Source organism: Sinohyriopsis cumingii, chromosome 11 (genome assembly GCF_028554795.1).
Source record: "Sinohyriopsis cumingii isolate HCF-2022 chromosome 11, ASM2855479v2, whole genome shotgun sequence".
Lineage (NCBI taxonomy): Eukaryota > Metazoa > Mollusca > Bivalvia > Unionida > Unionidae > Sinohyriopsis > Sinohyriopsis cumingii.
In genome coordinates this window covers 106,790,849-106,815,589 of record NC_142971.1, presented here as the reverse complement: position 1 = coordinate 106,815,589, position 24,741 = coordinate 106,790,849, and the positions used below count along the sequence as shown (strand labels likewise).

General features: G+C 38.2%; 1 protein-coding gene and 1 long non-coding RNA gene across 3 annotated transcripts in view; both read left to right on the top strand.

The window, feature by feature from the left end:
- LOC149789234 (SCO-spondin-like) overlaps positions 1–24,741 on the top strand; it is a 215,128-nt gene that overhangs the window by 53,692 nt on the left and 136,695 nt on the right. The gene's annotated exons all lie outside the window — the stretch shown is intronic.
- On the top strand, positions 1,405–23,061 carry LOC149789236 (uncharacterized). Of its 2 annotated transcripts, XR_016424330.1 has the most exons (5): positions 1,405–1,821; positions 2,317–2,438; positions 12,907–13,021; positions 22,393–22,499; positions 22,952–23,061. It is a non-coding gene; the product is annotated as an uncharacterized LOC149789236 (long non-coding RNA). The 2 variants fall into 2 exon arrangements; XR_016424329.1 differs by having other exon boundaries at positions 1,405–2,438.

The following is a 24,741-nucleotide window of genomic DNA, read 5'->3' as shown; positions in this document are numbered from 1 at the left end:
AAACATTTCAAGGGAATGAACTTCGAGCAAGGTGAGGGAAACCAGACTCGGACGAACAACCCTTTAGATAACACTATGGAAACATAAATACCCCATCAAAAATTCTAAAAACTAAATTTTTTATATAAAATTTTGTTTTAATAAAACGTAGAACACATCTGAGGGGGAAATACACAAATATAAAATACTTTTTATTTTTTTTGGGAAATGGGGGCATCTGTCCGTTGCCCCCCCCCCACTCCCAAAAAAGTGTGTGTGTGTGTGTGTGTGTGTGTGTGTGTGTTATTATACCCATTACATTACTTGCAAAATATATATGGTGCTGACATTTTCGGCAAGAGGGAGACCTACCGATATTCTGCATATAATTATTTTAATGTTTTTCAGAGCGAGAGTATTGGGGCCTGATCTGTTCAATATATTTCTCAACTGATACAGCAGGTATAATCAGAGGCGTAGCTGGGGGGGGGGGGGGGGGGGAAGGGGAGTACATATGTCCCCGGGCGCCAAGGTACAGGGGCGCCAAAATGAGGCTTACAACGTTACATTATAATAAGTAAACAAGGGTAATATTCAAAAATATGATTAAACGGGGAGGGGGCTGGGGCGCCAATTTTATAGTTCGTCCCCGGGCGCAAAATATCATAGCTACGCCTCTGGGTATAATAGAGACCCCCCCCCCCCCCCCCCCCCCCGAGTTTGCCACAGAGCGCTCGTGTAATATACGGTTTAATACAAAATACATGATTGTGGGCAGGAATATACAAAATTTGGTCGATATACATGATCGTTGGTATCTATTCAAACGAGGGCCATGAAATACATTAGCAAATTCCTACAGTATTTTAAGGCAGGCGATTACGAATTATTTAAACCACGTTTTTCATCTGTCACAGATTTTATAATCATTTTGAAGTGGCTGCTTTATCTCGAGGAAAACGAGCGGTAAGTGTTATACAAAACAAAATCTTAATAGCAATTTGATCACTTTTGCGTCATTTGACAGTAAGAATAGTAATAAATAGAGGATAATTTCTTTTCCTACGTTAGGCCTAATACCTGGTATGTTTTTTAGTGTGGTACACACACAAAAAACAACCCCAAAACAACACTAACAACATTTTAAAAAACCCACAAAAACGAGTGCCGTGCCGAAGCCACGGGCTAAAATGCTTTATTATCATTTTTTTTTATTTATAGCATCAATCACAAATTGAAATATATACAGTATTAGCGTTGGAAAAGAAAGTTTTCTTTTTGTTATATTTTTTTTTCTCACCCTAGCGAAACACTTTCTGCAAATGACCTTAATAAAGAAAAATAATAAATTAACCTAAACCACTTTGAATGTCGACCGTATCTTTTATTTACACGGCATCATGCGCGGAAGAAAATACCAACTGAACCGGGATTTCAGACAGCAGATGAATTGAAGTTGATTCATTGAACATCATTAGCAATTGTACAATCAAACAGATGCAACAATGAAAAGTGGAACTATGAAAAATCGAGAATGTTAGATTTGCGAAGGATTTATTCCGAATCATTGTCTGCTAATAGAGAATTCATGTCAGTTGCTGTGTCGGCGATGCCCACACAGCGCGCCGTCCAAATGTGAAGTTGCGTTTTGCTGACAGACATAACACTGTGCCATAATTTATCTGATGGCATGTAAAGAAGCTGCTTAAATTATAGTATTTAAAAGTTTCTTCATTTTGTAAGAGCTCAAGAAATTAATTCTGGTTTGAAAGACAAGATGACGGTAAAACTCAGAAGACGTAGCTGTACAGTACCGTTGGTGTTGGAGACATCATAATAAAGGTAACTGCGTTAACTTCGCTTTTTGTTTGGTAATTTGTTGGATATTATCTTTTGCTGATCTTCTTTGTGCTTGGAGTAAATTTTACATTCTGAACATTTTTATTTGCACTTATCTGCTTAATATGTATTGCTGGGATATCATATAGAATATGAAGTCAGTATAATGGTACTATATTACATATTTGAATGATAAAAGACTGGTAAATGATATAATGATAAACTACAAAATAAATAATTTGCCCAATATCCCAAATATGTTAATTAAAACAAACATTGAATGTAAATTCAGATATAATGAGCAGTTGTAAGAAGTAAGAAATAACATTTTATCCATTGAACCTGTTATGTGTTATCACCATCAGTTTTAAAATAAACACATGGAGACAAGTTTGCTTAAATTCTAAAATTAACACACACACACACATATGGTATTTTAATCTAATACAGAAATGGTGACATTGATATATGCAGACCAATAGTTTTTTTCTTCTACAGATATAAATTAAAAAGCCTAATTCTGAGAGTTTCACCTACAACATTCATGATGGGAAAGGGCCACTAATTAAGAGCTGACATATGTGGAAGAAAAATACCATCCATGTTGAAAAGGGCTAGAGGTAATGTGAGAAAACATAATTTATCAATCTTATTTAACATTATTGTTGATATTTTATCTCAACTGGTCAAAAGGCTAAGTGGGTTTATGTAATGGTCCAGAGTGTGTTATTTATTTCACATCCCCTTCTGTCTTTCAACAGTAAGAAATTAGCTACTTTGGAGTCCATAGTTCTGATCAATTTGTTTATATAAAACTTGGTTTTGGGCTTAAATCAACATCTTGGATAAATCTAATAATGAGCAAAATCCAAGTATATACATGTGATCATGTATAAGATTAGTTGAGTTTTTTAACCAGCCTAAAAGCCATACTTCCACAATATAGGCTAAAATCATTAAGTTGTCCTTGAAGTTTGATGAGTGTTAACCATTAATAATAATAAGGTGATCTTTCATCTGAGTATGTTACCACCGCATGCAATATTTATACATGTAGTGCAGTTTTTACTAAACGTAGAATACATGCTTATATAAATGAGATCTAGATTGAAGAAGTGAAGATGCATACAAATACATGAGGTTATAACCACTACTGCTGATTCAAGTTTGATCATGCTTGGCCATTGGGCTTATAGAGTCAAGTTTCACAATGATGCTTATTATGAGTGTGATAAAGGTATGGTAGTGAAGTGACCTTGCATCTGATTGGCAGAGTTTCTTATGATTTGCACAACAGTGTTTATGATCCAATTTAGATCTGACTTGTTTAATTATTTGCTTGTATGTCTGAGGCTATAAGCAAAATCTATGCATATAATGTGGTGGTTCTACATCTCACTAGCCATTCTTGCTACTGCTCTTAAAACTATTTCTCATTAATTTCATCAGACTTGGTGAATAGATTTATCTCATCAAGATATAGCAAAAGAGCAATTTTGTAAAAAAAATATTCATTCATATTAAACTCAAATTCTGCATCTGATTGGTTGACCTTGCAAATACTATAAGGGCTCTATTTCTGACAAAAAGATTATTTTGATCTAATGTAGCAGAAATGCTTATATGATCAAAACATTGAACATATTTGATGACAAATAAGAAATAGTTTTTCATGCAAATTTGATAAACATTGATAAATCGGTTCATATCATTAAAAGCTTGGAAGAGTTTGATTACATGCGAGACCATCACATATTAATCATTCTTTATTTAGAGAATTATTTTTGTCAGGATTTAGTAAAATATGTAAAATCAATATGGACTGGTTTTGTTATGTACAGCAACACTAGTTGTTTACTGAGTACTGAGGGAATTGGAGTAAGGCAAGGGTACATTGCAGTAGGTAACCTGGTTGACTTGATAACAGGATTTTAACACAAACATTTTTATCAGGAGTCTAGCATACTAACCATTGATTCACTGCAGATCCTGCCCCCATTAGTTACCTTTTAATACATAAAGCATTTGGGTTTTTTATGTCACAAATCCCATAGGGATTAAAATTAACATCATAGGTCTCACTGGATAGTTTCGTATTTTGACATCCCTCTAATTTTTAAGGTAGAAGGCATGAACCTAATTATCACAAGCCTAGCATTTATAAATTTACACATAAGCTAAATCTATAATGTGGTTCAGATTTACTTTGAGTTAGGCATGGAAATAGGTTGGCTTGTTGGTGACTGCCTGTCACAGTTAGATGAGCATTGGAGATCATATGCGTAACTTAGTCTGCAAATGAGCTGCCGACTTTTATTTGTGTCTGCTACAGAGGTAAATATAAAAAAATCTTGATGGTAGAGGGGTGATGAAAAGTATGCTAATTTGTTATAGTACTAGTGAACTTTATTCATGCATAAGGCACATACTGATTCTTTTAGTTGCCTTGTCACAGAAAAATATTGAAAATAGCTATTTCTAGTAAAAAATGAATGTAAAATGTACCTGCATCCTTTGACCCTACCAGAACCAAACTAAAAGCTCAAATTTGTGCAGCTGCTTTTGCTCATCACAAACATAATTGGGAGTATAACTGCTAACCCTACCCTCTAGCACACATTTCATTCATTCATTGGATTAAAGTCACGTGCACCTTTCGGTATGTGCGACTGTTTAGTTTGTACACGTTTGTGTACTTTTTGAATTTAGCGATTAACTTATACAATGCCCCCAAGCAAGCAAGCCGAAGCCCAGGTGCCCCAAAAGGTCCCGCCCAGGCTCTCGTCGCTGCAACCTTCTCCATCGTTGTACTCCGTTGGTGGTCTGTTTCTGCATCCTGCATCTCCTTCCTCTCTCATTTCAGGCAGTAACCGAAGCACACCAGCAGCAGTATTATTAAATTTTCGTTGCAATCAATGCCCAGTTCCCTATATTTATTGGGCTATTCCTGTACTATCTTGCCAAACATGTGATTGTCACATACGCTTCAGATATTCCTGAGTTGTGAATTTTCCTATCTTTTGTAAGGTCTATTAAATTTTGTGTACTTTGCGTACTTGAATTTTCCGAAAATTTTTTCACATCTAGTAGGCTTTTAGTAGCCCTTTATTTTGTTTTGGAGATCTCAATTTGGTTAAGTATTTCGTACGTGTGGCTTTAAACCAATCAGTGTGTTTCAGGGCCAGTAAGTTGTTGGTCAAAAGAGGGCTTTCGTGGGTCAGAATGAAAGCCCTATGTGGTAAAATTTGTTTGTAAAAAAGAAAAAAAAAATGAAAAGAAAAGAAAAAAAAGGTGGGTAGGGAGTGTGTATGCTATATTTGTGTGATGGCTATAGACATTTTTGTTCGTTTTTCTGCTTTTCCCACATATCCCGACAACAGACATTCACGCTCACTTTCTCATTCACACTTATAAGTAGATGTGGGGGGTGGGGGTGGCCTTATTTCTTTTGTTTGATTTCGGGAAGGCAATTCTTTTCATACTGGGGGGTGGGGGTGGTTTGATTATTTGAGGCATACTCTTTTCATTGTTTCTGCCTTCATTCCCCAAGGTCTGCAAGTGTCCTGTTCTTTCTTCTTTTACTGCCTTAGGACGTTTAACTTCATTCTGTGCCTTTTCCTGCTCTTCTTTATTTCAGCTCTTTCTGCCTTATCCCGTGTCCGTTTCTGTTTTGGTCTTCTAGTCCTTTTGATACTGCCATGTTCGCCGTGAGATGTTTTCTTCGAGGGAGGTGGTTTGATTGCCTTTGTTTCCCTTCGCTTTGACCACTTGGCTATTTACCTGTTATTTTTGTTTAGCTTAGCTATTTGTGATTTATTTTAATGTATATTTTTTTTTTTTTATTTTTTTATATTTTTTTTTTTTTTTTTTAACCTACGGGGCCTAGCATGCCATTATAATTCCAAAACAGTGATTCTGTAATATTCGTCCTTATCTGGTTTTTATTGTTCGGGTTATGAGCGGCGGTGTCAGTCTGTGAACCCACTAGCCCGAGCCGGCCGTCACAATTCCCAAACAGTGATTTGTAATATTTTGATTGGTTTTTTTCTTTTTTGGTTCGATCTTTTAGGTTTATTGGTTTTAATTTCTTTACATGGTCTCTCTTTATACCCAACCCTTCATTCGGTTTAGATTTGTCCCCTTTTGCCTATTTTGTTAATGAATGTCATGATGTTATTATAGGTCATTCCTATGTTATTGTTTTTTGCCACAAGTAACTCCGGGTATGTCCACCGTTCTCCTATTTGTTCCTGTTGAGATTTTAGTTCGGCCCTTTCCTGGTTGTATTTGGGGCATATATTTATTAAGTGTGCAATTGTTTCTGGAGTTGGGCAGTAGGGGCAGTTTTCGGTTGGTCCCCTTTTTATGTGTTTCCCTGCGCATCCTGCCAATAGTGTTTTACCTGTTCTTATTCTATTTATTATTGTTATATCGTATGGATTTTTGAAGGTCGGACTTTCGACTTTTCTACTTACTTTTTTCATCATCGTGTGTATTAGACTGTTTGCATCCGATTTTTCCCATAGCTCTTGCCACATGTCATTGATCTTGTCCCATGTTATTGATTTCAGTGACGCTGTATGCTATATTTTGGGCTTTTGGTTCGTTTGTGGCGTTTTTTGCTTCTGCATCTGCTTTGTCATTGCCTGGGATTATGGATGTGAGAGGGTATCCATACGAATTCAACGTGTTTGTTGTTTTTTTCAATCTCTTTAAGTAGCGATCTTGCATGATTAATCATATTAGGTCTGCTCTTGGATTGGTCCGTTGCTAACGATTGTAGTACACTGTAAGAGTCGCTTAGAATGACTGCCTTAGTTGTGGGGTATGTTTTGACGTATGTTAATGCCATTAGTATTGCCATGAATTCTACCGTGTATATAGCGCATTGGTCTGGGAGTCTTTTTCCAACGGCGACATCTAATTTTGGGATCACTATCCCTGCTGCAGTTTTATTTGGATTTTTGGTTTTTGATCCATCTGCGAAGATTTGCGTGTATGTCTCGTATTTGTTGTCAATGTACGTTAGTATTGATGCTCTTAGTCCTATCGGGTCATTTTGTTTTTGTCCTAGTTTACGTAAGCTAAGATCTATTTGTGGTGTGGGACAGGTCCACGGGGGGTCTGGGTAGTACCTTATTTTTTCTGGGTTGATATTTGCGATTTGAAATTTCCTTTTTAATTCTATAATTATTTTCCCACTAGGTATTTTTTTATTTTTTCCTTTTGTATCGAATGGTTTGTCGCATGCTAAGAGGGCTTGTAGCGTGAGGTGGTTGGGTTGGTGTATTGATATTCGAGTCGAGTATCGCAGCATCAATTCCTTCCGCCTTAGGTCTAGCGGGGGTTCTCCTACTATTATTAAGATATCTTGTGTGGGGGTACCATTTAGGACGCCGGTGCATACCCTTAGCGCTTTTGATTGGACTGTGTCTAGTTTCTTTAGTAACGTGGCGTTCGCCGCTCCATATACCTGGCAACCGTAGTCCAATTTTGCTCATATAAGTGCTCTATATAGGGTAACGAGTGTTTTTTGATCAACCCCCCAATTCACCCCTCTGAGGTTTCTGTGGAGGTTGATGTCTCGTTTGCACTTCGTTACGAGTTCTTGGATATGAGCTGCCCACGTGAGTTCGTGGTCGAATACCATACCTAGGAGTGTCGCTTGTTTTTCGAATTTGATGGGTACCCCCTTTAGGGTTAAGTTTGGAGTGGGTGGGGGGTGGCCACCTCCCGGATTGAAAACTATGCCTACTGTTTTTAGAGGTGACAATTTAAATCCCCATTTATCTGTCCAATTTCCTATATCGTTTAGTCCTTTTTGTAAGTGCTTGGTTGTTTCTCTGCTGGCCAGGTTGCCAGTTTTCCATACGGCGCTGTCATCGGCGAATTGGGATAAGTCAAGGTGGTTGGGTTTTACCGCTGTTTCCAGGTCGTTTATCATTATATTAAATAAAGTTGGGCTGATTACGCTTCATTGTGGCATGCCATTTTCCAGTTTGTATCGTTCGGAGTAGTCTTGTCCTAGTCTGACTTGTATCTTTCTATCGGTTAGGAAGTTAGCAATAAATTTGTATATATTGCCAGTTATTCCGTATGGTTTAAGTTTACTTATCAGTCCCTTAGTCCACATTAGATCATATGCTTTTTCCATGTCTAAGAAGATGGCTGTAACATATCTGGATTTTTAAAATTTTTCTCTAGATGCTAATTTGACAGCGGTTTCTAGTCTCATGAGTTGGTCTATTGTGCTTCGGTAGTTCCGAAACCCGCTCTGTGTATTAGCTAGTAGTCCTTTGCTTTCTAAATGGTATTTCAGCCTGTTGTTTACCATAGTTTCCATTATTTTACATATATTGTCTGTTAGTGATATGGGCCTGTATGATTTTATATCGCTTGAGGGTTTTCCAGGCTTAAGAATCGGGACCACTACTGCCTTTTTCCATCTTATAGGTATGGTACTGGTTTCCCATATTTTATTAATGAGGTTAAGTGCAATTGTGACAAGTTTTTTGGGTAGGTTCTTGTACATTTCATACCCCAAAGTATCCTCCCCGGGGGATGTGGTCTTTTTGCCGGCGAGGGCCTTTCTCCATTCGGCTTCTGTAAACGGAAGGTTTAGTGGGCCGTCATTATTTCCTGCTTCCTTTATGTTGTCAGAGTTGCTTTCCTCAAATTGCCTTTTATGATTTTTAAACTTATCCTCTAAGTTGGTATTGCTACACATGTTGGCGAAATAGTTTGCGAATAATTCTGCCTTATGTTTGTTGTTTTGTCCAGGTATGTTGGGGGTTATTGATTTAGTTTTGCCTCTCATTTTTTTAATTCTTTGCCACACCTCCTTCGATTTTGTGTTAATATCTAGTTTTGAGCAGAATTCTCTCCATGAGTTTTGTTTAGCTATCATAATAGTTTGTTTGGCAGTTTTTTCCTTTTCCTTGTAGTAGTTAAAGTCCCTATTATTTTTAGTTCTTTTGAATTTGTTTAGAGCTCTTTTTTTCTCTTTAATTGCTATTTTACATTCATTATTCCACCAGGGCACCGTGGGTTTGGGTGCTACTCCTTTAGTTTTAGGAATTGTTTCTTGGGCCATTGTGTTAATGGTTTCTATTAATTTGTCATTAAAGGTGTCAATGTCCTGGTGATATATGGTTTCTGGGTCGATTGAGTCACCTATCTGTTTGAACCTAATCCAGTTGGCCTGTTCGTATTTCCATCTTGGTGTGAAGGACGCTTTATTTTGAGGTATTCTAATTTGTATTTCTATATTTATAAGGTAATGGTCACTTCCCATAGGGTCGCTTTCATCAACTTGCCAATCAGAAATGCCTGCTAATCTTGGTGTGCATAGAGATAGGTCTATTGCTGATGTGTGGCCTGTTCTGTCATCTATCCGGGTGTGCATTCCGTTGTTTAGAAAAACTAAGTTGCATTTTTGTGCCCATTTTTCTACAATTTTTCCTTTAATGTCCGTCTTTTGACTCCCCCATAGTTCATTGTGCGCATTGAAGTCCCCGCATATTACCACCCATTCTCCACAGTCTTTAATCATTTTGATTGTTTCGTCTGCACTTAAATTGCGCTGCTCATTTGTTTCATAGAGGTTAACGATTAGTACCTGCTTAGTTTGAGCGGTTATTTTGACTATCTGTATTTCGAAGTCATTGGGCGGTCTACTATCTGTTAATTTATGCATTTCTGATGTAATTCCATCTCTAACAAAGGTTGCTAACCCCCCTCCTCTTGCTGTGGGGGATCGATGCTTTAGGTATTTGGTGTTGTAGCCTATGATGTTTGGGATACGTGAGGTATCATTTAGATGGGTGTCCTGTATGCATATAACATCTGGTTTTCTTTCCTGTTCAAGTATTTTGTTATTTAGTTGGTCAGCGTGGGCCCTAAGGCCGCGTGCATTCCATTGCCATATTTTGATTTCTGCTCTGGAATCCATCTCTAGTGCAAAAAGTCTTAATAGTTTGTTTAATTTACTGTTGTTTTGGTTTTATGCGTGTTTCCTACCAGTGAGGGTGCTACCTATTTATTTTGTTTTTGGTATCCTGATTTTTGTTTTGGCCTGCTTATAGTTTACCCCATGGGAGATCATATATTCGACTATTAGGGCTTCTCTAAGAGCCCTAGGGCATTCTGCGTGGTTTGGTTTGTGGTTACCACTACAGTTAGCGCAGTGCTGATTGGTGGCGCTACATGTTTTCCGGTCTGGGTGGTGAAGACCACATTGATTGCACCGGAATAGGTTTCCGCAACTCTTAGAGTAATGCCCCCAATTTTTGCAGTTGCCACAGAACTGTGGTTTGTTTTTGAAAGCAAAAATTTTTTTAGCCTCGAGTTTTTCGGCTATTTTGATAGTTTCTGGGGTGGCGCCCTTAAAAAAGAGTACCACTGCAGTGCTATCCTTTCCCCTTCTTGTTTTTAGGCGGATTGCTTTCTCTACTTCCTGTCCTTTACTCCTTATGTAGTCTACTATTTCATTGGTTTTATTTTGAGTTGATATGTATATGACTCCTTTGTTGTGTGATTTTGGGGGGTTTGGGTCTATGTGTTGTTTTGTTCTGTTGTGTCTAGTGACCTGAACATTTATTTGGCCTATTCTTTCAATTTCCATATATTTGGCAATCTGTTGTTCAGTGGTGCATTTGATTATCAGCAAGTCGTCTCTAGTGCTTTTAAGCGTGAATTCTCCTTGGTGATGTTTGTTCAATTGCCATGCTATGGTTTTAAAGGCTAACTTCGTTATTTTGGAATTTACTCCCTTGACGAAGAGAGTCAGTTCAGCGGGGTGTTTCTTGTTTTGGATATTTTGCAGACTGGTCTTTTTTCCCCTGGTGTTTGTCTCTTTAGCTGACTTTGTTTCGTTGTCCATAACCGGCTTGCTGGGTCTTGTATTCTGACAGTTAGTGTGTTCCTTATTCTTTCTAACTGGTATTTGGGATTTGGTTTTCCTATTATTCTTACCTTTTGTTGAGTCGTGTGTGACTGCTTTATTTGTGGTAGGGTGAGGGCGTTCTGTTTCATCTAGTAGGTTCTCAGTTTGAGTCCCCTGGCTGCTAGTGTTTTTAACCAGCGTGGTCTGGGTTGTTTTTGTGCTTGTTGAGTATTGTTCCTCAGTTTGGGTACTCATGTCGGATGTAGTTTTGCGGTTACTCGGTAGATTGTCCACATTCTCGTTTACGCTTGGTGACAGGTAGAGTCTACTCATCGAGTCAGTTGGGGTCGAGTTGAAAATTGGCGTTAAGAACTGTATCTGTCGTTTTTCTCTTAGGGGGGATGAGACTGCTTCGGAGTAAGTTTGCCTTAGTTTATCTGCCTTTAGGTTGACCAGGCAGCTGAGATAACTATTTGATGATGTGACATTAATTTTGTTGTTATCCATCTTGAGTTTCTTTATTTGATGTAAGGTATATATGACGGGATATTTCTTTAGTTTTAATCCTGGGTTTGTTTTGATTTCTTGCAATTTATTTGAGTTTAATTCTAGCTTAAAGCTATCTGTCTTAACTATACTTTATTCTACTTAGTACTATGAAAAAGCAACAGCTGTAAGGGGATATGCAAATAGCTTTTATTCTGATTTGTGTAATTAATTATTATATTACTATTATCCAATTTAAACTTATTGAAAATTATTTTCTAGCCAAATGGTCAAAGTAAAAGGTTTTACTTACCCCGATCCAATTTTCTTTTTAAGATCTTTAGAGTTTTTAAATACAGCCTTCTAATTATACAAGTTTCATTACATTGGTCAATAATTAGTCACATGTGATGACACTTGTAACTAATCAAACCACAGCAACTGAGAGCAGACTAAGCACTGATATTTATATGGTACAGTGGCAATATACAGTCTGTCTGCCGCAACACATGAAACAAACTGGACAAATCTAAAAGCCTTGAATTTGACTTTATTTATCTGTATGGTAGAACAGAACCTGAGTTGAAAAGCTTTTAAAGAAAGACCTTGATATCAAACCTAATAATAACTGCAGGAGTTATATTATGGATAATTAACCATTCTCTCAGTTTCAAACTGGGCATTCCATCCCATGGGGTTCTAAATGTAAACCAAGTGTAACTGATATCCTAATGAACTGTAAAGACCATAGCAGCACAACAGCAGGGGACCAGGTATGTCCAGATCCAGAAATCACAGACCAGTTTCAAACTGATGATGAACCACATAAAAATTACACATCTGCTAGAACTTATGTTATGAAGATAACTTAAATTGCATTATTATTAATCCTCCTCCTCACATTCATCATAATTGAGATGCATCATATATGTTTTATTGTAAAATAGTTTATGCAACATAATTCAGTGAAGACCTTTGCTGCCAATTTACCAGTGAACCATTTGTTTCAATGAACATATTTTATGTTGTAACAAGGAGCATCATTTAAACATTATGATACACTTATCATACCTGTATATGAAATCTTAATACTAACACTTATACTTGCAATACTACTACTAATAAAAACACCTGCATTGATAATTTGATTATGTTCAATTGGACTTGTATCTAAATGATCACCAGCTGTATGAAAAGACATATTTTAATATATAGATATTGGATGGAATACTAGTTACCACAATTGAATAGTCATATGATAAATGATATATTATTTTAAACAATTTATATTTGCAGTGAAACATACTTTTACATTATTTTCACTTAAATTTCATTTATAGAGCAGTATACTCTGCATTCATTAAATTACTGAAATGGTTATAATACAACAACAAATACTGCAACTTCCAGAATCACAAAAATCAAAAGATATAAACAAAAACTTCCCTACATGTATCAACAGTTGTCACTTAATAGACAGAACTCTGAAGATTTAGAATAGGATGTTAACAAATTAGATATTCAAGTTAAAAAGAAAAAAATACCAAGTAAGCTTACTACCAAAAAATCAAACAATAACAGTGAATTTTAGTACATTCCCAGGAAACAGAATATATGATTTTTCTTAACTTGATCTGATACATCTTAAATCTATAGAAAATGATTCATATTGTATGACTAAAATATTATGTAAACAAAAATTCCATCACTTTTTTCAGATGCAACATGCATACCCCAACCCATCCTTCTTGATCATAAAGTATACCAGCATTCCACTATAAGATGGGGAGCTGTAGTGGCTCAGTGGTTAGCTTTCTGGACCTGTGAAATAAGGTAGGTTCAAATTCTACCATCAGACCAACCTGGGTTAGCTACCATGGTGTGTCCTTGGGCAAGGCACTATACTTAAAGTGCCTTGGCACTAAATAACTTACTTGTGTTGGTTTACCATAAAAGGCCAAACCAAACACAAAAAAAACAACAACTTTAAAATATGAGTTTTGTCAATACTACGTAATTGAAAATCATACTGAAGAAATGTTTTTGTTAATACAGATTAATGGATCTAAAAAATCTCTTTCTTCTGCAGGAGTTTAAAATGTTAAATTAAAAAGGTCATGGTACACATTGCTTTGTTCGTACACATCAGGCTCCGTAACCCATATCCAACTAAAAATTTTAGTAGAGTCTGAATAAAACATATTTTAATCTGGATGATAATATTCATTCTCCATTCATATATTACACCACCAAGATTGATCCAAATAAGATTACATTTTACTATAACACTGAGGATGAGTATGCCTCTTAACAACTTACAAATGCGGAGAGAATGGAGTTAAACTGAACTTTGATTTCTTTTCAACCATAGCACAAGATGATCATTTATTATGAAAAAACCTGAATAAAGTTGGAGTTCATAACCATGACAGTCTTGATACAATATAAATTCAATATATTATTGTTGTCTTGAGGTATAGTTCTGTATATTACAATCTCACACAAGATCAGGGTATATTTTAGTACCATACAGTTAATTCGGGATTGTATTAATACCTATTCTGGTGAATGAACATTAAATAAGATTTACTATTTTGGAACCAGTTGCAATAAAGTTTACTAAACAAGAGAAAATATGACTTTACTATAATATCTAAAATGTAAAATCTGCAAACAGAATACTTGCTTGACTTTACACTTCAGCTATATCATAATATTTATTTGAAATGAATTTATACAAATGGCATTAAATTGGGTTTCAGGCTGGTAATGACAATGGTAGTAGTGAATAGGGACGGTCTAGGGACTAGGGAACTTCCATGTTAAAAAGGGTATATCCACTCTGGGGACTATGTAATTTAACATGGGAGGAAAAAAAAAATATCCATTCTAGGGACAAGAGGAATTTAACATGGGAGAAAGAAAAAAAACTATTCACTCTAGGGACAAGGGAAATTGAACATGGGGAATAAATCGTGGGACTGTCTTGGGACTAGGGGAAATGGAACAGGGTCGGGACCCTATTTTAATAAGGTCCCGACCTGATGGGTCTATGAAAATGGAACAGGCGAAAATTGAAACAGGGAGGGGTCTCTATTTTTTTATTATTTTTTTAAACAAAAAAATAAAAAAAGGGGTAGGCAATTGAAAGTCAAGATCTTTTCGAGAGATAGGAATGGCCCTGAAAAGGGCCTTTGGTTTTATGTTAATATACCCTTAACATAAAGGGCATCTGTGACATCTTCTTCTTGACCTTAGGCTGTGCCTGACTGCAGGACCATAGATTAAGACTCTTTTGAGGCATCCTTGATGCTCCACATAAGATTCTTCGCATCCACAGGCTGGTGTCTGTCCTGTGGATAACTGTCCAGTTGGATCGGACATACATTGATATGTCCGTCCGGAACATCATCGAAGACACAAGCGTTGAAGATTGTACATCGGTCCACATGTTGGGGTGCTGAGTAACAGGTGAAGGAATGCAGTGAACTGTACTTATTTATAGGGGGAGGAAGGATTGAAACGGATTGAGTTTGTTGACCAATCCAAACACGCGTTACAAAATTCAGTCAGCCCACGTCCAATCCGAAGAGAGCAGTCTGTGACGTCACATAGTCTATATAGATTCGCTAGCGCCTGTGCGTAGTCAATCTAAGCGACAGTTTTTCAACATGACGGAAACTCAGAAAACGATCAGTTTGGGTGCACTGATGGTGGAGACTACCCAAGGGAACCCAGACTTACTTTCAGAAGAGGTGAATTGGGATTTTGTGGATTTTTTTACCTTGCAAGAATTTGTTCCTGAACCTTCGTCACCTTCTCCTTCATTACCGCACATGGAAAATTTTAGACAGAGACAGAAAGAAGAATTGGAGAAATTTATACAACAGCAAAAGGAAGCGGAACAAGCTTTTCTCCTACAGCAACAGCAGCAAGAAGAAGAGGTAAGAAAAAAACAAGAAGAAGAAGACGCAGCAGCAAAGAAACAAGGGTGTCAAAATCAAACGGTCACGGTACTGTTAGACATTTTAGTTAAGAAGTCTGAAACAGATGTATCAGACTTCTTTATTACGGCCGAAGAGAATACGACCTTCCCAAGCTAAACACTCCAACCCTGTGACTACGCCTACTGCACCATCCTTAGTGATTTCAACGAAATCATCATCAACAGTACGCAGTCCAGAAGTAGGCCTTGGCCATGGCAAAGGCTTAAGACAGTTAAAGTTGATTGTTTAAACTCACCCCTTACACCAAAAAAGGCCCTTTTCAGGGCCATCCACGTCTCTCGAAAAGAGATAGGCTTTCAATTGCCAATAACTAATAAAAACCATTTTACCCAATAGTACCTGTCTGTGTATGAGTGTGCGTGAGTGTAGGTTCTTATTTTACAATCAAAACCCAAAGACACTTACCTTTTATAATTAATTTATTCTTTTATAAATATTTACAATTCACAATTCACAACAGAGCACTTTAAAAAGTTCATAGACTTATTCTGTCTCATTGTTCACTCTCTGTTTTTTTAATTTCTTCACCGTCATTGTCTTTTCCTCCTCTTCCTCCTCACTTTCTTCCCTTCTTTTCTTCTCCTGTTTCTTTTTCTTCACCTGTCTGTTTTCTTCCTCTTCTTCTTCCTCTTCCTCTGAAGAATCCCTCTCTTCTTCTGACTCCTCTTGTTTCTTTTTTGGGCAGTCTGGTGACCAATGTCCTTTTTCTTGACAATAATAACAGGTATCTTGACTTTTGTCTCTTCTAACCCCTTTTTTTTCTTTTTTGACGGTCTGGACACTCTGAAGACCAATGCCCTTTCTTCTGATAGATATAGCAAGTATCTTGACTTTTATCTTGAAAGGAAGGAGAGTAGTCCCTCGGCTGGTCTGAAGAGAATTTTCTAATGACCCCTCGCAAAGCTCTGATGAAACGTTCGATCTTGGTAGTCTCTTCCATTGTTGTGCTCAGTTTGAGAGTGAAATGAATAGTGAAAGGACAAGACACATACCCTTTATATACACTGGTCTGCTATGACTATAAATTAATCCATGGTGTTTAAACTTTAGTCATTTGACTTTTTGCTATCGAGATGAAATGATCCAATTCATTTGAGAAGAAAGAAGAAGAAAGTAAGAGGCAGAAACGTGATCTATCGCCTCGTACTAGGGCTGAAGTCTTGGCACAAATTCATGCCAGTGATTTTGAAGAGGACATGAGTGAACCAGAATCCAAACCCTCTAAACAAAGTTTACCACCCTTAGTCAACCCTGAAAAGTACTATGACATTCGAGAGACAGAAAAGCGTCCCTCTAGAAAATTTAGAACTACGGCTTACAAATACACAGTGAAGTTTAAAGATTTCAAGTCTGAAGTACTGTTAGAGAAAGCAAAAGGGTTCATCACCGACATGTGGGATTCTTTGCTCACCACACTCAAGCGACAATGTCAACCCAAAGAAGATGATCGCTTGAGACTTTCCATACAACATGACGGCTTGAAATCCCCTGTTTGGATCGAGTTTAGCAGCCCTGCAGAATTGACCACTTCCAAAGTCATGGACAAGATTCAACACGTGCAACAATCTAATGACCAGTTTGACATCACCGATGGAAAAGCCACACTGGACATGACCCACGTCTCTCCTCCTCAAGGGACCGGACAATGCAGAAAGACCTTATTGGTCAACAACCTTCGCATTACCAAAACAAGTCTTGTCCAAATTAACAATTTTCAAGACCACATGTGTTTAGCCCGAGCCATCGTGGTGGGATGAACCTATGCCGACAAGAACGACACGGTAGAATGGAAAAGAGCCTGGGAGAACATTCGAAAATCGAACCGAGCCAAACAACGAAATGAAGCAGAACTTCTGTTACAACAAGCATGCCTGTCCAAAGACACATCCTGTGGCATTCCTGAGATGCAAAAATTGCAAGATGCCCTAGCTCCACGATACACCTTGAAAGTGCACCCTCAAGAAGTGCGCAGGTCTCTGTTGTTTCGAGGGAAAGACTTTAAGGATGGAAAATACATTCACCTCTATCATCACGATGACCATTTCGATACCATTACCACTATCACTGGATTCCTGGGATACAAATATTACTGTGAGAAATGTGACTTATGATGGTTATAATAATCGAGAGCAACACAAACATTGTGGATCGAAATGCTCAGGATGTTTGGCCTCTCAACCCTGTCTGAGCGAAGGGCAAGAACCAGTGCATTGTCCTGCTTGTCTGCGCACATTTGTCAGCCCTGCCTGTTACCAACAACATCTGAAGATGCAAGGTTCACAGAAGAAATGTGCTTGTCAACTCCTGAGATTGTGCCCAATGTGTGGACAAGGTCTATGTATCAACAGTACCAAGGCACACGTATGTTCAGGAAAGAAAAAATGTCACATTTGTCACTGCATTGTGGACTTGGAACACCAATGCTACATACAAAAATACCAATCCCAACCAGAGAAAGAGGATGGTCACAAGAAGAAGAAAGGCAATTTCATCTTTTTCGATTTCGAATGCATGCAAGAGACCAGTATTCACATTCCTAATTTCTGCGTGGCTCATCGAGCGTGCGAGAAGTGATTCAAGAACCTATCTTGAGTTATTGCCCTCACTGCAGTAAGATTCCTGGAGGGCGTGAAAAAATCTTTCAAGGACCGAACACACTAGCCGATTTCACACAATGGGTCTTAGACCCCATCGACAAGACGTGGAGCCAAGAGGACATCGAACATTATTATGGAGATTGTCATCACCATGCCACGGTGATGGCTCACAATTTCTCCGGATACGATGGACAGTTTCTTTTGAGATGTTATACGGAACGTGGCATCGAGCGTCCTAAAATCACTTTGAACGGAGCCAAAATCATTTTCATGCAAGTGGGACAAGTGCAGTTTAAAGATTCGATGAGCTACTTAGCCATGCCTTTGAGTCGAATGCCTAAAATGTTTGGAATGACAGAAATGGCTAAAGGGTACTTTCCACACTTTTTCAATACAAGCCAATCAACACGCCGTTCTACCCCATTTGCCTCAGGCTCACTATTACGACCCTGACAACATGCGTACCGAACGAGAAACTTTCTACACTTGGTACCAGGCTCACGCCTCCGACCCTTTCGACTTTCAGGAAGAAATGCTAAAGTATCGTCGTTCCGACATGGACATTTTACGGCGATGCTGTGGAAAATTTCGAGAACTGTTCATGGAACACGGAGGGGTTGATCATTTAAAAGAGGCTTGCACCATTGCCAAAGCGTGTTCCTTAGTCTACCGACAACGATTCATGCTTGAAAACACTGTGGCTGTCATCAGTCCTCAAACGATCAACTATGTCAAACGTCAATACTCGGTCAAAGCCCCATGCTGGTTGCATTACTTGTGCGACAAGGAAGACAAATGGATTCAGCATGCCCACAACGGACAGGGCGAAAGATCATCGGAATGCATTCGGTCAATGGCTGGGACTTAGAAAACCCCAAGATCATGTACGAGTTTAACGGTTGCTTATTTCACGGATGTCCCGTCTGTTACCCTGACCGCGGCACTAAAAATCAGTTCTTACAACGAACCATGGAAGACTTGTACCAGGCCATTTGTCAGCCACGCCTAAAGTTAGAACAGGAAGGATACCAAGTGGTGGAAATGTGGGAACACAAATACAATCACCGTTTGAACACCGATCCCGAGTTTAAACGCCTCATGGAAAGTTACCAGTTCATGGACCCCCTGAACCCAAGTAATAGTTTGTACGGAGGAAGGACCAATGCCACCTGTTTGCTGTACCAAGCTGACGAAGAGAAAGGAGAAGAAATCAAATACTTGGACGTGTGTTCACTGTATCCCTACGTGTGCAAATGTTGTTGCTTTCCTGCAGGGCACCCACAATTGTTCACCGAACACATCGACCTAAAAAACATTCGACAATACGAAGGCTTGATCAAGTGCAAAGTTTTGCCTCCCACGAACCTATACCATCCCGTCTTACCTCGCCATTGCCAAGGCAAACTTATGTTTCCTTTGTGCCGTACTTGTGCTGAAACGTGCAACCAAGATCAACCTTGTCATCACACCCAGGAAGAACGGGCCTTGACGGGGACATGGGACAGCGTAGAATTGTTCAAAGCTCTGAACATGGGATACCAACTGTTAGAAGTGTACGAAATTTGCCACTTTCCCAAGACACAATAATTCCACAAGGGTGACCCCACGCAGAAAGGCATTTTCGCAGACTACGTGGATGCCTTTTTGAAACTGAGCAAGAAGCCAGTGGCTATCTGTCCTGGTGTCACACTCCCGAAGACCAAAAGACATTCAGAGAGAAATTCTGGGCACAAGAAGGCATTACTTTAGATCACATTGAGAAAAACGAAGGCAGGCGATCGTTTGCCAAAGTGATGTTAAATTGCTTGTGGGGTAAAATGGCACAATGACCGTGTTTACCCAAGACGGAGTATTTGACCGAACCTTCCCGCTACTTTCAGATGATTCACGACAAAGCCAAATTCATGAAACACGTGGACGTCGTTCGTGAGGATTTGATCTTGGTGAATTACGAAGAAGATCTGAACTTTGTAGAAGATGACCCCATTGGAAATGTCATCATTGCAGCTTACATGACAGCTCATGCTCGCTTAAAATTGTACGAAGCTTTAGAACTGTTAGGGGAACGTGTCTTGTACTTTGACATGGACAGTTGCATTTATATCGATCACCCGAGTCAACAGCACCCTGACATCGAAGGAGACCGTTTAGGAGCCTGGACAGACAAGCACCCCGATGACAAGATTCTAAGTTTCGTTAGTGGTGGTCCCAAAAATTACGGCTACGAATACTGGGACAAACAAGAAGTGCACACGAAGTGTAAAGTGAAAGGACTTACTCTTAATTATCGTACCAGTCGAGTGGTCAACTTTGGCATATTGAAAGAAGCCTTGCAGTCTAGAGAAAGTGACCACCTATCAACCCAACAAGATTGTACGTTTACCCACACACCACATCGTCAGTCGACCCTTGGAAAAAGTCTATCAAATCGTGTAGCAGAAGCGAGTGCGGCTTCCCACCCACTTTACTTTGCCGTATGGACATGTCGGTATAAAACATTGGTTGTAAGAGGATAGCCACCCACCAGAAGGATGACTTCGCCGCAGCAAGAATCGAGTGAGAAATCCAGTGAGAACTCCAAGTTCAAACCCTACCATTTTCCAGTCTTCTTACCTGACTATTGTGATTGTGCCCGTCGATTGGACACGTTTCAAAAATGGCCTACGGATAGGGAAGGATTACCTTCTTCGTATGTTTTAGCTAGAACAGGATTTGTCTACTTCGGACCTGAGTCAGGATTGGGATACGAAGTACAGTGTTTCGCTTGCGGACTGAAGTTACGAATGGATCTATGTATCTACAAAGATTCAGCTATTCTGGAACATACTCGATGGTCTCCGCACTGCCCTTACCTTTCAATGGCCTTTCCACCCATTAAACTACGGTACAATTATGACGGTACCTTAGAGACGGTACCTTCCAAAACTAGACGTAAACACATTGCATCCTATTTCATTGTTGTTTCTTTTCCACATAATAGCTTATTTTTTATAAAATGTTAAACTTTACTAATCTTTTTTCAAGATCACTTTAGTTTGCAAAAATATATCTTGTCATTTATTGGCATTCTACATTGAATTTTGTAAACTAGCTATAAACCTGACCTAATTACTCAACTTAACTGCTGACAGAAACAGTCTACAGTAAATGTATTTCATTTCTATAGCTCGATGGATAAACATTACATCTTTTAAAGCTGTGCACAGAATAGGCCGACATATCACGAGTCAGGAAAACATGGGGGTGGTATCCCCTGTGTCCAAAATTAATATCATTTTGAATAGAATATTCTAGTGACAATTGCCTCTTTTCAAATGGTAAGCATTGCTTTTTTTTATTTTCATCAATCTGTCAAATTCGGTATGCATTTTGCTTTAATATTTGAGATGGAAACCTTAGGTGCATAGAAATGTCAGACAGCATTGTACATCATGGATGGTGTCCAACATACTTTTATGATCATAAAACAAAATCCTATTTTTTAGTTATGGCCACTGATTTAAAAAATATTCATCCAAGCTAAATATAATAATAATAATAATGAGGACTTTGTATAGCGCCTAATCTTTAGAAGCTCTAAGCGCTTTGCAACATTAGACAACATAAAAACATACACAATGATATGATTACAAAAACAAACACCGTGAAATTAGAAAACATAAAAAACATGCTGAGAATATTTAAGGTAGTTAACATTATTAAGTCATTAAGTTTGTTTTTGTAGTCAGAATAAGTAGTTTTGAGAGCACTCTTGAATGGGATCACTGCGTCTTTGTGTCTAAGTTCAGTGGGCAATTCATTCCATGTTGCTGGGCCCTGGTATGCAAAAGAATGCTGTCCATGTGACTTTGTTTTCATAGTGAGAATAATGAGTATATGATTGTCGGAAGAGGAGTGTAAGTATCTTGCTTGTGTGTACACATAGGTGAGGTAGGATAGGTATGTTGGACTAGAGTCTGTCAGTGAAACGTAGCACAGAGAACTAATGTTGTGTTTGATTCTGGATCGAATGGATAGCCAGTGTTGGGTACAGAGCAGCGGGGAGGTGTGCTCTGATTGTGGTACTCTAAGTATGATCCAAGCAGCTATGTTTTGAACTTTTTGAAGTCTCTGCAGTAGATATTAAGATGAACCAGACAGAATTGAGTTACCATAGTCCAGTCTTGAAAGCAGTAATGAACACACAAGTGTTTTAGTGGCATCAACTGAAAGATATCTGAGAATGGAGCTGATGCGTCTCAGCTCAAGATACGCAGCCTTGCATATGTTCATGACATGTTGGTGCAATGTGAGAGTACTGTCCAGAGTAACACCTAGGTTTTGTACTGATTGTGTGAATTTAATGTTGGTGTTGCTGATATTTATTGTGTGAGGTAAAGGATGTGAATGAGAAAGTCTTTGATAAGTAAGTATGGCTTGATTTAAATTGTGTTTTTCATGTGACTTGCCAGAGATTTTTAAATGAATTGATAAAGTAACTTGAGACACATTTCAAAGTATATGTTTTAAAAATATTCCATTGATTATTGCTGGCATTTAGAAAAATGCAATGCATCCTTTGTTGTGAAACTTATTTTAAAACATTGTATTACTCATGCAGAAGCCTGCTTGAAAACTAATGGCAAAGCAAAGGCAAATGGAATGGAAGAGACCATATCAGAGACCCTCAAATATGCACCCAACCAACGCAGAATGATAAAAAACAAGGTAATCCAAATGACTCTTATTTCATCAATATTGGATTCAGTTTCGTCTTTTAAAGCATAGTATTTGCAAAGCGGATGCATTTCTAAACTGATAACAAAATAAGCTTATCCTATTGCCCAGGACTATCAGAGCTAGAGTCCAGCTAACTACAATATGCATATATCTTGTCTGATCGGACAAGTGCCTCCATTTGGAATTTTTATTCACATGAAATATTTGGATGAAATAAATTCATCTTTGTGCAAATTGATTGCACCATCCACTTGCCAGAAATGACAAGTAAGTGCAAAGTTATCTTGTATCATGGCTTAACGATAGTAAGGGAAGCACAAGTGCAGTGAAGAAAATTTCATACATTTTTATAATGCTGATTAACATGACTTCTGCATATGTAACTAGTGCTGAGATGATATGACTTTATTTAAGCATTACAATTTTGTTTTAATTTGCAGGTGCCTGAGCAGAAGAAGTAATAGATAAACTTTACAGTGGAGTTGGAGACTGATTCTGATTCATAATCTTAATTAAATCTAGAAAATAAACATTAAAGTCATATTAAAATATCTGTTGTATTGTTTCCTTCTTTCATTTTTCTCTTAAAAACAAATGTCTGAACCTTTAGTCTGTAAATTCAGTGGATTCCTTATCAGCCCATCTACTTTTACTTTACACCATGCTACTTTAAAAAAAAAATGAATTATCCCCATTGGGGTAGGTCCCCCCAACCCCCCACCCTACTTTGTCAACTTACCTGCCACATTTAAATCTAATGGAAGGCCCTGCTGTAAAGCCTGTTAGTAAAACTACCCAACAAGAGGATTTCATACATTTGCAACTCCTAGATGGATGGTAATGTTTTCATTTTTGTAATGTAGATTTGGACATTCTTGCCACCAGTATGGAATATGTGTTTCAGAAACACAAGCAGCTTTCATCAGATTTGCATATAGGTTTTATATGTTGTGAGTATGTTGTAGGAAGTTTTTTTAAATAACATCATATGAGATGATGCCAGTGGAAATGGCAGAAAAGTGTCTGTATTGTTCACCAACTACACCTTGTTCTTACAAAATGTGGCTGTTACACATTCCCATGATGATGTCACTGACAGCCATCAGTGAGGAATGCCCCAACAAGCATAATACAAATTGCTTCCATTGTAATTGTTACAATTCCATTCTGACCACTCCGGTGTCCTAGTGGTTAGAGCGTCCGCCTCAGAAGCGGGAGGTCATGGGTTCAAACCCCAGCCAAGTCATACCAAAGACTTACAAAAATGGTATTAACAGCTACCTCGCTAGACGCTCAGCATTAAGAGGTTAGTGTTAGGACTGATCGGCCTGGTGTCAGGATAATGTGACTGGGTGCAACATCATACTACATGTTTGCAGCATGATGCCCCAGTGCTATACATCACTATAAACTGCCACACTGCAGACATCGTAGCAATATGACTGAAAAATTATTCAAGCTACGTTAAAAATCCAATCACACACACACAATTCCATTCTACGATCCAGAACCAGCACTAATTCCGTACTACAGTTCTTGCATTTCAATCCAATTTTGCTTTTGAAATGTAGTGCCACTCAATTCATAATGAACCCATTCATTTCAAACACTCGCAAATACTTATTATTCCTGTCTACAACTGAAAAATATCTATATAAAAAAACGTGTAACTGTGTTTTATGCAAGGGCATGGAGATGCACAAAAACTTGCACCTGAAGCTTGAATAAAACCCCGACTGTGGATAAGACTTTACCCATCGATTACCCCAGCTTGGGGATAAATTCCGACCGTGGCGATTTATTATATATCCTATGACTGCTCCAGCTTGAGGGCAAAATCCAAGCACATCCCTAAAAAGATAACAAGTATAGCGGCTCTTTACCTTCTGTAAATGCCACTTGAGCTTCCTGATGCTGTTGTATCTGCCATTTGACAGAATCACGAATGTGGATATATTTCTTAATTGCCTCTAGTTGTTGAGCTAGTTTAGCTGTATGAAATTCCTTTGTGCAGACTCACTCATTATTAATATTACAACAGTGATTTAATTACACATCACCTGTCAGCACACCGATGATAAGTCAGTTATTTTATAACACACCAACAAGCTTGCCCCTTGCACCCCCCCCCTTTTTATTTTATTTGGGCAACTGTGGACATGAATCTGCAAGGCTCAAATTGTCATTTTTAATATAAGATCTCAACATTTTTAAGGCCTTAATTTTAAAG